Here is a 17,431-nt window from a genome sequence, read left to right on the forward strand (position 1 = left end):
GTCTATGTTCGAGCAATTTCCTCTCACGGGATAATTATTCATTGTCATTGCTGTCTATTTAAAGTCATTGTAAGGATTTTTGGTTTTCCCGCCCAAAATCGGCTCCTAAGGCATTTTATGCGCTATAATCAATATTTGCGAGTTTACGTACTATTATGCAAGTATTACTCCATGCTTGTCTAACTTTTCATGCAATTACAATCATTTTTAAAATTCGGCGTGTTGGCTATTTTCGGCTATAAACATTGGTGGTTCGCCACAACTCAAAAATGCAAATTACAACTCAAAATACCTTCTTGAAAGGTTATTCACATCAATTTTCATAAAAAAGTGTCCAGAATAATTCCGGTGGGAACACCATTTTTTAATTCATGGCCCAGGAATTAACGTCATGCAGTAGATAAAAATTTCGGGGTCAAGGGAGGTAAAAATTCGCGGTTACTAGGGGTGAAAGGTATGAAAAAACTCGTCTCCTAGGGTTGAAGTGGTTAATTATAATTTTTTTTTCGAAATTCTAGAATTTGAGATGATATCCTCGCCGAATTTTGTTTGTAAATTCTTCCCAGTGGAAATTTGAAATTTTATGTGTAAGTTTCCATTTAAATCGAAAATTACATGAGTTAGAATAAAAATATTTATTTAAGTCATAAAAAAGTGCTAATTTTGTCTAAATTCAACTCCGATAAATATTTTTACCAGGTGTTCAATTCGTGGAATCTTATTAAGTTAGATTGGCATTTCGTTTTTTCTAGCTAGCTACATAATAACTACATTTTCTTAGTAGATTTTAGTAGCATTTAAACTTCAGAAACTTTGCAAAATTGTATAAAAATTTCTTCCGCTTACAAAATTTTTTTCCCAGTTTCTTAATTTTAGAGGAGTTTACACCAATTCACCCAAAGTTTCATAAGGATTTCACTCAAATTTACGGATTTTACAATGTTACCACGGGCTGCGTGAATTGCCTTGATTTTGGAGCAGTTAGTACCCAAATGTTACCAAACTTCAGGATTTTATAATTTCTGAGCCAAAATTAAGGATTTTTTTTTAAATTTCAGAACCAAAATTTAATAATTTCTGGCCACAAACTGTCCAAAATGTTCCCATATCCACACACCTCCAGATCAATTTTTACGCCATAATTAATGCCCTTAAAACTAACAATATTTTGCATCCAATCAACCCAAGCAGACACTTCTAACACCTCGTTCATCTTTAAATGTCAGTACGGCGGAGAAGGAGCCGTCCGCCCTTGGCCGGGTGGGTGGGGTCCTTAGAATTAAGTGGACGTCTGGCCGCAATATATTTCCGCCGAGGAGAAAGGAGGAGTGGAAATGAGGAGAATGAGAAATGTGGCCACTTGAAACCTGCCACTTCCGCACTCACTCAATTATTTCCACCATGATGAGGAGGACGAGGCTGGAGGAAAATTATAATATTTTCAAGAAGTCGGGCAGACACACTAAATAATAGTGGGGCAAAAATTAGGAATCAAAACTAGAAACTTTGAATGAGTTGGAGATCTAAAAATTTGAAAATGTATTATAAAAATGTGATAAATTCATAACAAAACGAATAAAAATCGTCCAAAATAAAATGGAAGGCATGATGAGCAGTTTAGTAATAGCAAATTATTGTTTTAGGAATCAACAAATCTTTTTTTGAGTGGTAAAAAAAATTAGGACCAAATTGGTAACAAAAACTTGGTAAATACAATTGAGAGTAAAATTTGTATAAAAAATGTATTCCAATTCGGGTTATACAAAATTGAAAAAATATATTTTTTCAATTTTTTTCAATTTCAAATTTACCAACCTGGTCGTCTTCTATAGAAGACGACCAAACTGGTACATTTGGTAAAAAGTTTTACTTTCTACAGAAAATTTACCATTACTACCTTGACCAACTTGGTAAAAGTATTGGTAAATATGTTGAATAGTGTGTTCCTCCGTGCTGGCTTGGGTCTTGGGTGGGTGGTACTTATCGGGGTACCCTATACTCACCGGTGTCCTATTACTTTCCCTAATTGCAGGTTTCTACAGAGGAGGGATACATCAACCCTGTAATTTCACCCTCTCTAATACCATCCACAATCTAATCATCTCCACTAAACCTATCATCACATTACATACTCCATCTCGGACGAAACTCAAACATTTCTTGGTAACATTGTAAAATCCTTAAAATTCTGTAATTTACAAAATTTTATTAAATAAAGCGACGCCACTGATCTGACAAACGGACGTCTCGCAGCGTATGCTCTCAGATTTTGAGCAAATTAGCGTCAAACGAACACAAATTTAGTTAGTATGACATTTACGAAAGACACGATCTCCCAATGGGCACGTTTGGCCGAGATATTTGTATCCGAAGAGGTGAAAACGAGCTATAAAGTTGAGAAATTGTGCACTTTCTAAATTTCTTCTCTGTAAATCCTATGTAAGCTTAATTTTAAAAAAGTACATATTTTCCACCAACACCCAAATGCAAAAGTTGCATTTTTCCCACCTCCTATTTACTTGTTTCACATGGTAAAAATACATATCTCCTCGAAAGACAATGGCCACCTTAATTTTTCCCACTTTTTCCTACGTCCTGATCGAGTGACTAATTAATCCCACCCTGCATTTTCTCATCGCATCAAAATCTTCAATATTTTTGAAAATATTAAAAACTATACAAAATATTTTCGGTGTCAAACTCTCCAATTTTTCCTCCCACCAACTTTCACTTTACTTTCTCCTTTTAGGCATGAAGCCCACCCTTCATTTTTCCCCACGTCATCATTTATTATTTCCATGCCGTAAAAATATCAAAATAATCACCTTCACGTTTCCCATTTTTTTCCACGTCCTCAGTAATTAATCCCACTTGTAAAAATCCCCGAAATCAGGGTTTTTCCCAGCTCATCATTTGTCAGTTCCACCGCCTAAAATATTATTTTTATCTTTTCCATTTTTCCCACTTTCTTACTAATTAATCCCACCGGTAAAAATCCCACCCTGCATTTTTCCCACCTCATTATTTACCAAACCCACATCCTAAAAATATCATCTTTCCTATTTCCCATTTTTCCTACTTTCTCATTAATTAATCCCACTGGTAAAAATCCCTCCCTGCATTTCTCCCACATCATCATTTACCAATTCCACATCCTAAAAATACCACCATTCCCATTTCTACCACTTTTTCCCTTAATAAATCCCACCTCCCCGAAACCCTATCCCCTCTCTCTCTCTCTCTCTTCTTGTCTAAATCTAAATGAGGAGATGACGGGAAAGATATGAGACAAGGATTAAGTATTTTTATTACCAGGCCGGAAGGGACGACCAACCGACCGACGGACGGGACAGGCCAACAAGCAGTTAACAACCAACATCTCTAATTCCTCGTCCTCAGCCGTCATCCAAACTAAAATAAATTACGTCTCCGCTTACGCACTCACTCGTATTCGCCTGTATTATTATTCTCTCGTTGAGAGGAGGCCGGAGACCAAATTGGGCATCAAAGAAGCAAACGCCGACAGCCAAACCAAAAGCCAAACACTTAACAAACATGAACAAGCTGGAGACATAAGTATACAAAATACTATCGAGGGGAAGATGAGGAAAATAATATCGTAAAAAAAATTCTGGTTTACGGGACGGCTTGAAGCGAGAGGTTGCATGTATGCAGGCATTTCTAGTAAGTCATGAAATTATTCACGTCGATGTTTGTTTGTAAACTGTGTAATTTTTGTAAAATTTGTGCCAGAAAATGATACGAGTCTACAGGAAAATAGGTAGTCTAAGGTTTCGACTTGAGAGATAAGTTGCAAGCATGTATTTCTAGTAATTTTTATTAAGCAAGTAATGAAATGAAATTATTCACGGGGATGTTTGTACGTAAACTGTGTAATTTTTGTACCAGAAAAATACGCAAGTTTGTAGTCAAATCAAATTTCCGGTATAATTTTCTAAATTTTTATTTGCAATATTGCTAACCTGACATCTTAAATTCGTTAAATTCACACATTATAAAAATTTAAACAAAACTGCGTGATTTTGGAGTCTCAAAAAAAGAATAACAATGATTAAATATTTAATTAGTAGAAAAGATAGAATACTATCAATTTTTGTAATTATGGTGGAATAACTCCGGCATAGATTTTTACTAGATTACTTCAATTGTTTTAAATGCAAATTTCTAAAATGGCATAAATTTCACGAGTTTTGAGATACCCGCATCTTTTTCATACTTTAATGTAAAGTCAATTTTTAGTAGTACAAAAAAGTATCGACTTGGAAGGCAAACTGCTAAGTCAATTGTCATTGTTTCGCAATCAATTTCCTTAAAATAAATTCGCTAATTCAACAAAAACTTGTGCGAAAAACAAGCGTGCCGTAATTCTGCTCTAAAGAAATTATAGTTTGTAAGTTCTGTAAACTTACAAACTTCAAATATTTCTGAGGGAAATTAGGTATGTAGATTACAAAATTCACATATTTTACAAGGTAAACGAACTGCGTAAATTGTTTCATCGTTTCATTAAATTGAACAACAATACCTAGAAACAAATTGATAAATGTGGTACTTAAAAAACAAAATTAACGGCGTTGAGTCAAATACATTTAAAAATAATAATACATTCATTCACATTCTGCTCCAATTTAGCAGAAGTTTTCAAAAATTTGGAAGCTAATTTTACTTGGAAATATTGATAAAATTTGGAAAAAGTTTACGGATTTTACAAAGTTCTCAAAAACTCTTCAATTCAAAAATCCAGACCGATTCTTTCCGCAACAAGATCATGTTCATCTCTTCGTCGATTTAGTCCATCTTTTTCCCTTCCTTGACATGAAAAAGTGTGTAAAGTGTGTGAAAATTACTTAACAAAACTTACAGATTTTACAAAGTTTTACGGGGTTTTCGGATATTACAAAGTTTCAAAAGACTGTATTTTGTGTTTACTTCTGTAAAGCAGACTTATGGCGAGTTTGTTTTTTTCGTGAATTTTTCCACCCACATTTTGCCCGCACGACCCACAACCTCAACCTTAACCTCAAGATCATGGTCATAAAAGTGCGTAAAATTATTTTACAAAGGGCACAGATTTTACAAAATTACAAAGAATTTCAATAAATGAATTACAATGAATTTCTCAATTTAAAAATCCACCCACATTTTACCCGCACATCCCTCAACCTCAAGATCATGTTCATCTCTTTGTCGATTTAGTGCATCTTTCCTCCTTGCCTGACATGGAAAAGTGTGTAAAATGTTTCCCTTGTTGGCAGTGCAGACAGTTTCCATCCGTCGGTCGGTCGGTCGTAGAGGTCGGCTCCTTCTGCCTGCCTGATTAATGACCACTTTTGAAAACCTGCCTGCCAAACCGCCCCATGTGCTCGGGACGAGAAGAAAAACAAGATACCATTTCTCATCCTGAGACCATTTATTTACTAAATTTATGGACTTCTGTCTCCCCAAAAACATTCATAACTTTGTAAAACTCGCCCTGAAATATTATCCTCGAGAAGAAGAAGAAGAATAAAACCCCATCCGGAGAAGTGAGGGACAGTATTAAGCGATGGATGGAGGAGAGAGAAATTAAAATTGAAATGTAGGGACGATTAAGAATTTTTTTAATTGTTAAAAATTTTTTAAAAAATAAAAAAAATAAATAAAAACTTTATTAAACGGAATTAAAATTTATAAAGATTTTTTTTTAAGTCGCAGTTACAATTGGAAAGTAGGGAAGATTCAGAATCTTATAATTTTTAAAGATCAGTAAAAATTGCAAAAAAATAAAATAAAAAATTACAAATTACAAAGTATGGAAACATTAGAAGTTAAACAATTAAACGGAATTAAAATTATTTTAATTAAAGTATTTTTTAAAGTCTCAGGTACAATTGAAAGGTAGGGAACATTAAAAATTTTGATTTTAAAAAATTATGAACTATGAAAACATTCGAAATTTGATAATTACTTAAGATTCAAATTTATAAAGAATTTTGTTTAAAGAGAAACGACAATCTTTCAAAACGTATGAATTTTTAGGGCGGTTTATCATTTGGTCTAATTTCCTCTACTTCTGACTTCTTATCTTCTTGATAAGCACGATTCATCAAGGTGACGGCCAACCGGGAGGCGTCCCAATTAACAATTGTACTGCCTTCATTTCTATTCAAATGTGACTGAATCGTTAACTTTATCCCAATTTTATCTTAAACTTTAATCGAGACGATCAATCTCGATCTCGAAGTTGGCCCGTGCATGAAAGATGTCAATAATTTTTACCAATTTTTTATAGAGTACCAATTGCTGGCATTCTTTGTAGAGCAAAATGTGTTACCGAATTTTTACCGGGCACTCTGTTTTTTACCGGGTACCAATTTTTCTTTAAATAGCTCTCATTCTCTAGCTACAGCAAAATTTGTTACCTAATTTTTACCGGACACTTTTTTTACCGGGTACCAATTTTTCTTTAAATAGCTCTCATTTTCTAGCTACAGCAAAATGTGTTACCGAATTTTTACCGGTACACTTTTTACTGGGCACCAATTTAAAAAAATCCTAATATCTTCTCACTACACCAAAATGTGCTACCAAATTTTTACCCGGATACCAATTTTTTTAATGCTGTCACCCTCTCGTAACATTAAAATATGCTACCGAATTTTTACCGAATCCTCTTTTTTTACCAGGTGTACCAATTTAAACCTGAAAATTGATGACATCCTTTCCCCAGAGCCCTCCCTGGAAAAGAAAAGATTGACAGACAGGTCGTCGTTTCCTTGAATGACAATAAAATAAAGAATGGACGGTCGGCTTCCTTTTTTCTCATTTTTCTTTTAATGGGAATGAAATGCTGATCAGGGAGACGGACGGACACCTGTCAAACGGGGGCAAAACATGTATAAGGACCTGTCCCTCATTCCTCAGTCCGTGTCAATTTTCCGAATAAAGACACGGCTATCCAGGAAAAAAATACTGGGGGTAAATCGTTCACGGGACGATTACTTACTTATTTAGCAAAGTTTTTAGCAATCGAAGTGGGCTTTTGTACTTCAATTTTAATGGAATTCACCGATTTTCGTGACTACGCAAGTTGCGTAACTTCTGTAAAATTCACGGAGCCATTAGTAACTTTAGGAAAGTTGATTTGAACTCAATTTTGAGGAATAAAAGATGGATTTCAAATGCAACATGTAATCACGCAAATTGCGTAACTTTTGTAAAATTAATAAATTGTGGAAATTCACGGGGTCCTTGGTAACTTTGTAAACTTCGTAAAATTTACTTTTTTAGCCAGCATAATTTTCAATTCCCTAACCAGCTTAGATAATTGTAGGAATTGTAGGAATAAGTTTCCGAAAGTTGTATTTATCTAAAGTTCGATTTAATAAAGGATTAAAAGATGGATCGTGACATGCTAGTATACAATTGTAAGACATCTCAATTTTTAGTAATTTTCATTTCCGCAAATTGTAAATTGTATCAAATTCAATAAATTTACGAAAGTTATATTTTTCAAAAAGATGTATCTACGAAGAACCGTTAAATTTGTACTTTACAAAATTTACTCGCTTTACAAAGTTACCAAGGATTGCCAAACCTGAGCAAATTTACAGCGTTACAAACATCCAAGTTAACAATACATCCAAACTAACAAGTTTTTTTTCTTTTTAATATCGATCCAGCCAGAATTACGTGTCTGTAAAAAAACCACACTAATTTTTCTATATTTACAACTTTATAGATTTTACTGGGTCTTCTTTCTCCGTAAAAAAAAGTCATTATTGATTGAGCCATTAACTTGCGTGTGACCCAGTTATGTCAACGGGCACGACATTTCCTATCCCGCACACGCACCAATTTCAACGCCTCTTTTCCAACACGAAATCTGACCACCGCAGTTTTTATTATCCAATTTATTTTAATCCGATAAACTTCACGAAGAGACAAAAAAGAGCAAAAATCATCACAATTTTCTTCTCCAGGAATAATCTTCCAATTTCTTCTTGTAATGAAATTATTTGGCAACTCTTTAACACGAAAATTACTAGAATTTCACACTATTTTTTCCTCCAGGAAATAAATAAGGCAATTCACGCAGTATTTGGCAACTTTATAAAAACGTATCTACCAACTTTGCAAATAATTTGATATGATATCCTACCTGCATTTTGTTTCTTTACTCTTTCACGTGGAAATTTTAAGATGTATTTCAATTTTATTAAACTGAAATTACATGTATTAGAATACTATTTTAAAAAATCATGAAAAGTCCTAAGTTTGACTAAATTCAACCCCGATAAATATTTTTACTGGAGGTTTAATTAGCATAAACTTAAAAACTTAGATGCCAATTTCTTGCAGGATAAATACGTGTTTAAACTTCAGAAATTCTACACAATTTTATAAAAAATTCTAATCCCCTTACAAAAATACTTTCCCCAGTTTCTTGATTTTGGGCGAGTTGGTACCCAAATTTAACCAAAATTAAGGGTTGCCCCTAATTTTCTCGGCCAAATGTCAACCAAAGTTTTATATAGCTAAAAGTCAAAAAGTGACCAAAATTTTTGAATATACCAATGTTACAAACAATTATGGATTTTTTCAATACATCAATTAACGCAGTCATTGGTCACTTTGTAAAATCAGTTTTTAAAAATAATTTTACAAACTTTTACCAAATAAGGAGATGCCATTTATCTGAGTAAGTTTACAAAAATGTGGGAGCTAATTTTCCTCCGAAATATTTCTAATTTTTTAAAAAGTTTATACATAAGTTTACGGATTTTACAATGTTACCAAGGCCTGCGTGAATTGTCTCAATGCGCGAGACAATATTATTGTCAAAAAACTGAAAGAAAATTTAAATTTTTGTGGTCCACTATATTGGTAACAATTTGTTAGGATGTACCGATTATCGATTTTGTACTCTTGGTAATTGGTACGTTGGTAAATTCGGTAGATTTGACTAATATTCGTACCCGCTTTGTTGAACCTTGCTAAAATATATGATTTAAATCACCTCAAATTTCGTAAAGTAGTATGAATTCAACTATTAATCGAAATTGTAGACCTAGAAACCACCTTAATTTGAATTGTGGTTGTTTAATTTTATACTAAAATGTTTTTGACGTACAGTCTTGACAATTTTGCATTTACTTAAGGTTCCCATGAATGAATCTCACTCTACCACTATGCAATGTCTTCAAATGCAATTCCTAAAATCGAATCAACTTCATGAGTTTTGAGATAAATGCAACTTTTGAAATTTTAATCTAAACCTAATTTTTGGTACTACAAACAAGTCGATTTGAAAAAAAAGTAAAAATTCATTTTGAGGAAATTTATTGTGAAAAAATGACAGATAATTTTTTTTCAATTCGACTTGTTTGTAGTAGCAAAAATTAGCTTTAGATTAAAATTTAAAAAATTGCATTTATCTCAAAACTCATGGATTTGATTCGATTTTAGAAATTGCATTTGAAGACATTGGATAGGGGTAGAGTGAGATTACGCGCCAACGCGTCATCCATGGGAACCTTAATTATTTACAAACTGTCCCACGATTTGTTAACCAGCTATTTTCCACGAGCGATTTAAAGGAATATAAACTTATTCATTCGTCCAGTTCACTCATCTAAAGTTGACAATTTAATTCTTTAATATTGTATTAAATTACTTTCGACGTTAAAGTTGACAATTTTCAGAGTTTCTAATTTATATTTAAGGCAATTTTAAAATTTCAAAATTCTGGTGACCGGAGTAACCTTTCAAAAAATTTGTAAGATAATTTCCCATAGAAATATTTGTAAAATTTTGAAAAAGTTTGCAAGTTAACAGAATTTACCGATTTTACAGTGACTGCGTGAACTGCCTCAATATTCCAATCAACAAAATTATCACCGTGTCGGTAACGAACCATTCTCCTTTAAAAACTGGATCAATTCTTTCAACATAAATTTCCACGTACAAATCTTCTCCGATCATACTTTTTTTTATTCCCACGTGCTAAAAGTTTACGGATTTCACAAATTTACCAAATCCTCCTTGAACTGCCTTAATACTCCTTAAACAAAATTATCACCGTGTCGGTAACGAACGATCCCCTCATAAAAATTGCATTAATTCTTCCAACATGAATTTACGCGTAGATATCTTTTCCGACGCAACTTTTTTTTTATGACCACGTGATAATTTCCCGTGGGCGATCTGGAGGGTATTGGCTGTCAGTACGGAGTGAGAAATGAGTTGGAAGATCCATTTTTCATATTCCACGCAATTCTCTCTCTCCCGAGGCTAATGGGCCTCAAGTCAGGTAATGAGAAATGAGTGATGATCTCCCTCTTCTTTTATCCCATCACACAAAATAATACTTGTGTAACAACCCTCCATCTATTTACACTGATTTTTTCTTCCCTTCTTCTCGGCACACTCACGTCAAGATAAATGATTCACGTACTCCTTGGTAATTTTGTAAAATGATTCAATTGTGTAAAATAATTTTTCAAACTTTTACGAAATAAAAAGACGGTTGTGAGAGGAGCAGGTAAATAGGTATGAAATGGGGGAACCTATTAAAAGAGTTGGGAAATTTGGTAAATTTGTGGAAATTTTGGGGACGTGAAAATGACAATTTTTACATTTTTATTGAGCAAAATTGAGGCAATTCACGCAGTACTTCCTCAAAACTTTTTGTATACTACGAAAAAATAAGAAATACAAAGGGAATGATCTATATCAATTTTTGGGGAGTATGAAATTATAAAATTTCTCATAATGGCGTGAAGCCTTATAAATTATCGAGTTTTGGACTACGCAGACACCATACCTGGCAATTTTATACCTTATTTCTGCCTTAATAAATTTACTAAACGGCTTGAAAATCCAACTAAATTTACAAAATAATTGGTTTCGACATTCTTAAATTTACCTAAATTAAGTTGTACATTTAGTAAAATTGTAAAATATTTTGAGACAATTCACGCAGCCCTTTGTAACTTTATAAAATCCGTAAACTCTGTATACTTGCAAAACGTTCACAAAAGTTTATAAATACTTCATAGGAGAATTTACGTCAAAATTTTTGTAAACTTGCTCATATCACGGGCGTCTTTTTATTTTGTAAAAGTTTGTAAAATTATTTTTAAAAAAATTCGGATTTTGTAAAGTTACTAAAGAACTGCGTGAATTGCTTAATTGACTCAATTAAAAAATGGGAATTTTACAAAAACCTTTTTTACGTACACAAAATTTCCATAAATTTTATCAAATTCCTCACAAATTATACCAAATTTTCCAAAAATCTTGTGACATGTGTTCCCACATTTTCGTTGTTTAATTATTTAGTCTAATTCCAAATTGAGAACTTTAACAGAAATCTTCAAAAAATATTTTCACGTCACCAAAATTTCTATGCATTTTGCCAATTTACCACAAAAATTGTATCAAATTTCCAAAAATCTTTTGACATGCATTCCCCCATTTCATCCATATTTACCTCCTCGTCACTCACGACGGAGGAAAACCAGTCATTAATTTGCCTGATGGATGAATTCAACTCTAATTATTTGTCCGTAAAGTGTATAATACGTCGTCATTTATCAACTTCACTCGCCCGTCAATCATGCCTCCATCCCCAAAACTCCCCAAATTTCAGATCAGATTACCAACAAATCAACCCAAAAGTCGACCAGAGAAAATCCGCACACACTTTTCCGCCATGATTGATGCCCCCATCGCTCACCAAGCCTTGTCTCATTCTCATTTCTGTATGCGCAGAATTATTATGAAACCCATTCTTCATCATCATCTGCTTCTTACTTTCTGGAGGAGGAAAATGTGTGAAATGAATAAATTTTTTGTGTGTCTACGTCTACACTCGATCAGAGTGGGATAAGATGTACACATGGGAAAATGGAAAGTGTGAATAATTTGGTAACACTTATTTTTACCGAAATGAAAGTGTAAATTCGGTAAAAGTTTTTGTATATTCGTGGTAAAACTTCGGTAAAAGAATTTGTAACCAGTTTTTTGGAAAATGTGCATAGATGGAACTTTTAAGAGTAGGAACAATTTTTTTGCATATTGGTGGTAAAAATACTGGTGGTAAAATTTGGTAAAATTTCGGTAAATGATTATGCAACCAATTTTTTTGGAAAGTGTGCATAGATGGTAATTTTAACCAGGGTTTTAATCAAAAAGTAACGACCCAGGGGTTTTAATGGGTTTTAATGGGTTTTTTGGGTTTTAATGGGTTTTATGGGTTTTATTGGGTTTTATTAGGTTTTACATAAGTAATACATTGAACAACAATTTTCACTACTATTGCAATCCAATTTCAATTAATATGCAAATCCTACTTGTCCATGTTAGAATTTGTATCCGTTTCGAAATAGTCCTGTTTAACTGATCATAGTTTAATACTTTATGAGAATATATATTACCTTTTTCTCGAATACTTCCTCTCATCATAATGAAATCCAAGTTGTTTAAAAGTTTTTAAAATTTAATATTTCAATGCGATCTTAACGTGTATTATCAATTCTGGAAAAAATCGAGTGCTTATGAACAATGAAAGTACGTATGTATTATGATCGAGAATATAATAAGTGCTTTTTACAGACACACTTCTTTTGCTCATAATAAAGTACTTCGCTGTCCATAAGTACTCGATTTTTCCAGAGGTGATAATTAAGATCGCCTTGAAACATTTTAAAAAACTTTATAAATTAAAAAAATACTACAGTATTTTGTTTAATTTATTCGCTGAGATGAGAGGAAGTATTCGGGAAAAAAGTATTAATTATGACAGCAAAATGTAAATTAAATGTAATTAAATTATGTATGCTGAGCATACTATGCTCAGTTAAACATACCTCGTTCCGAAATTATTATTTTTAAATATTTTTGTCACTTGAAACTTGTAATGGCACTCGCTGATTTATTCCTGGTTTTTAAAAATTACAATATTAATCGAATAAACTGCTTAGCTGCCATGAAACAACTTCGTCTAATGTACGACAGCTGTTTTCAGATTTTAGAATAGTTTTAAGCTGAAACACAGTTAAAACCCATTAAAACCCAAATAAAACCCATTTAACATGGTAAAACCCAATGGGTTTTATTCGTTAACAACCCATTAAAACCCATTAAAACCCAAAAAACCCAACCCAATAAAACCCTGGGTCGGAATACCCTGATTTTAACCTCAGCGTAACAATTTTTGTATCTTTTTTTGTGGTAAAAATATTTGTGTACCACATTCGGTAAAAGAATTGGTTACAAACTATTTTTACGTGTTAATCCTATCACATTGCAGCAATTTTTATATTGTATATCCCTTTGGTAAAAATATTGTTAAAAAATCCTACACAATTTCGGTAAAATATTCTCTGGTAACACAATCGGTAAAATATATCAAAAAGTGTACACAACTAATGAATTTATCTCCAAATTATTTAGCGTGCCTTCCACTTACAAAACTTCACTTTTTTACATATCTGCCTCACTTAATTCCACACACACACGGATGCAAATTAATTCTCAAGTGATTTATTACCCACCTGTCGGGCAGGAGGGGGTCAGCCTCTATTGACCTGAACTTGTCACGTCAAACGTCACGTCACTCACGTCATTTTTTTCATGTCACGATAAACAGAAGAGAAATAAGCAAATAATAAATTACTCTCAAATTTCTTTACAGGTGAGGCACGTGCATAAAGCACGTGGGAAAATTGTCACCTATAATTTTTGACCCATGGGTGACCTTTGACCCCTAAAATCACAGCCTCTTAGTCGATCACTTCCTTTATGCGCGGCCACGGCAAGAAATAAATAAATTTTGCTCAAATTTCTGAAACGCACGTGTATCCGTAAAGCAGGTGGCAACATTTTGACCTATAAAATTTGACCTATAGATGACCTTTGACCCCTATAACCTCACCCATTTAGTCGATCACTTCCTTTATGCACGAGCACGGCAAGAAATAAATAAATAAATTATGCCCAAATTTCTGAAAAGCACGCGCACACGTAAAGCACATGGTAGAATTTTGACCTATAATTCCACACGTGACAATGACCTTTGACCTTTACCTCGAAAAATCGACCACATCCTTTATGCAGAGCCACCACATGAAAAAATTGACTTAATGATTTCATTTCGCCTCGAGAGAAGTAATTGTTCTTGTTTCTTGGTCAGTTAAAAAGGTAATTAATACTTTTGATGCGTCTCCCTCGTTCTTTCTCACATCGGACAGATTGGCAGTCATCACACCTTTTATTTAGTTTCGATTCACTTGTTGGGCGAGGTACTCTTTTTCACAGGGTTCGCCATCATAATTCTGGGGGATAAATTTTACAAATTGAAATTTGGAAAAATTTCTGGAGAAATTGGGAACTTTACATATGTGAAAACTTATTTGAAAACTTAAAATTAGTTAGGTTTACTGAATTTCGGCGCTATTCATATTCCAAATATAGTTCAATTTGAATTAAAATATTAGTTTCAAATTTTCCATTGATTTCTAATTTTTGACGAAATTTCCGGTTTTTGTGAAATTCTTTATGAAATATGTATGTTTTCATGCAATTAAAAAATAAAATAAAATTAGTTCGTTTACATACAATTCTTTCCGTAATTCTTTAAGTAAATAAGATTACTTTTGTATAAAATTCATATGTTTTTCTGTACGAAATTTGTCAATTTTCATGAAATTTCATGTAATTTTGTATTTATTAAATTCCCGCCTGTTTTAAAACTTGCGTAATCTCTTGGTCGACGTTGCCGAAAAATCAGGAAAATTCGCGCCCCCGCCGAAAAAATTAGCCGCCGCCACCCTACCTAAACAGGATCCTGTCCACTTCTTCTAGATTTCCTATCCCCACGTTGTCATTCATTACTCTCTGTTGGATCACAAAGTAGTAATTATTCCGTTTCTTGGCTTGATTTTGATTACTACTCTCATTCTTTTTTATTAGCCTTTTTACTCAACTTGCTGAATACAAAATGTGCACTTTGTACCATAATCATTAATTTAAATAATGGTTATCCCACTACCTTCGGCTCACCATTAGTGCACAGATCCATCACTTACTTCGCTCACTTACTTATTGGAGAATTAATGATTGAGTGACTGACACAGATCCATAAAATAAAATCGAAACGAGCTACACAAGTTTTCATGGGGTAAACATTGTTATTATCGTTCATCACTCACTCATTCGCTTTTTTACGCCGAGGGATTGATGTGTGTCGTCGCTAATGATGAGTATAAAAAAAGTAAAGATGGAGTTTAAAAAGGTAAGCGCAATAAATAATAGTCAATGGTGATAAAATTTTCTAAAATTTTCTCAAAATATTTTAGAATAATTAGAAAATTTATGACCAAATTTGTTCTTCTTTGTATGTAAATAAGGAAATTTAAGGTAATAAATAGTGCAATAATTTAGTAGGATTTTTGCATAACTAGAAAATTTCTAGGTTAAATGATGGATTAATTTATTCTTTGTTCGTAAATCTAGAAATTTATTGTAAATTAAGGATTTTTGAATGTGGGAATCAATTAAATTTGTAATTTGGGTTCGATTTGGTAATTCGGTACATTTTACCAGGTTTTTCACGGTAATATGTAAAATGCTATTTTTTACCGGTATCGGTAATATGTTACCGGTATCGGTAATATGTTACCGGTTTTCGAAATTATCCCATTTTTCTAAGAAATGTGCTCCTTAATTAGAATTTTGTACATTTCTGTGTATAAATACTTCAATTGTGTTTAACGTTACCTTACATTGTTCATGGTACGAATTTTTTTACCGGTTTGGTAACGAAGTTCTCCGTCTAAATCTAATCAATTCCCCTCCAACAAAAACAATTAAGTAAATTACGCAGATTTTTTACCCGCATAAATTCCCAGATATAAAAATCTCTTACAAAATTGCTTTTCCTTTTTCCCGACATGCTCATTTAAACATTTTGCTAAATTATTGCAAATTTGCATTCGCAACAAATTTACTTATTTAATGCCGACATACACACATAAATAAACTTAATTTGAATTTTTTTCTTCTGCAAAATCCTACAGATTAGCTAAAATTTAAATTTTAGCCATATTTATGACTCGTATGATACCTAAAGCTTAAATTGCATGTATCTCTATTAAATTTATTATTTGCATAATCCATAACTCCTCCAAGGTCCTAAAAACATCAAGGTGTCCCGAATCCAATTAGACGTTTAATTTACCACATTCACATTTGTAGGCTTTGCAATAAAAATGCACACCTTGTTCAAACCAACTAATTGAACAAACCAAACTAATCGACAGGGTTCCGAAAACTTAGGAAATTTCAATTCACACAATGTTTCGCGTTGTGTTTTTTACGTATGTTAAATATTTTATGTTAAACAGTAATGTAATTCACGTAGTCTTCGGTAACTTTGTAAAATCCGCAAATTTACTAACTTTTACAAAATTATACTAATGTTTCGAAGAAAAATTAGCTCACAAACTAACTCAGATAAATTTTGTCAAAGTATGAAAAATTCTTGTACAAAATTAACAGATTTTACATAGTTTCTAAGGACTGCGTGAATTTCCTCAATATCGCTAAATTATACATTGTAATCCCCACAATTTAGTTTCCTAAATGTTTCCGAAGTTTCTGTATTTAAACTCCGATTTAATATTTTTTCAAAAATTGATATAGCACTTAACTCACTAAGAGGTCGGATAAGTTGAGAGAGGAAATTAAACTGAAGTAAAATTACAAAAATAGAAAAAGGAGAATAATATGTAATTTAAAATTTGTAAAATTGGAATGCAATACAATTTAAAAAAATACGAATAAAAAAATATCAAAAACTAAAACTAAACTTTAACTGAAAAATAGTTGAAAAATTTAGAACAAAATAGAAAATTATGTAGTACCAAAATTCAAAATAAAAAAACTAAGCCAAATTACGTATCTTTTAACAAAAGTTACGATTACTGCAAAATTTGAAATAAAAAAAATTGGCGTAGAAATAAAACAAAATTTTAAAAAATCAGATCAAGCCCAAAAACAAAATTTTAATGAAAAGGAAATGTAAAGTTTACAACAAAATTTAGAATTTTTGTAAAGAGTACAAAAATTCAAAATAAAAAAATTAGGCTCAATTACATCTTTTAACAAAAGTTACCATTACTGCAAAATTTGAAATAAAAAATGGCATACAAATTAAACAAAAGTAAAAAAAAACATCAAAAATTAAAACAAAACTTTAGTATAAAAAAACTCTAAAATTTACAATAAAATTTAAAATTGTTGTAAATAGTACAAAATAAAAAAACCCAATCCCTAATATACATCTTTTAACAAAAGTTACCATTACTGCAAAATTTAAAATAAAAAAATGGCATACAAATACAACAAGAGTAAAAAAAAATACATC

The sequence above is a fragment of the Folsomia candida genome, unplaced genomic scaffold, assembly GCF_002217175.1.
Source record: "Folsomia candida strain VU population unplaced genomic scaffold, ASM221717v1 Fcan01_Sc022, whole genome shotgun sequence".
Classification (NCBI taxonomy): Eukaryota; Metazoa; Arthropoda; class Collembola; order Entomobryomorpha; family Isotomidae; genus Folsomia; species Folsomia candida.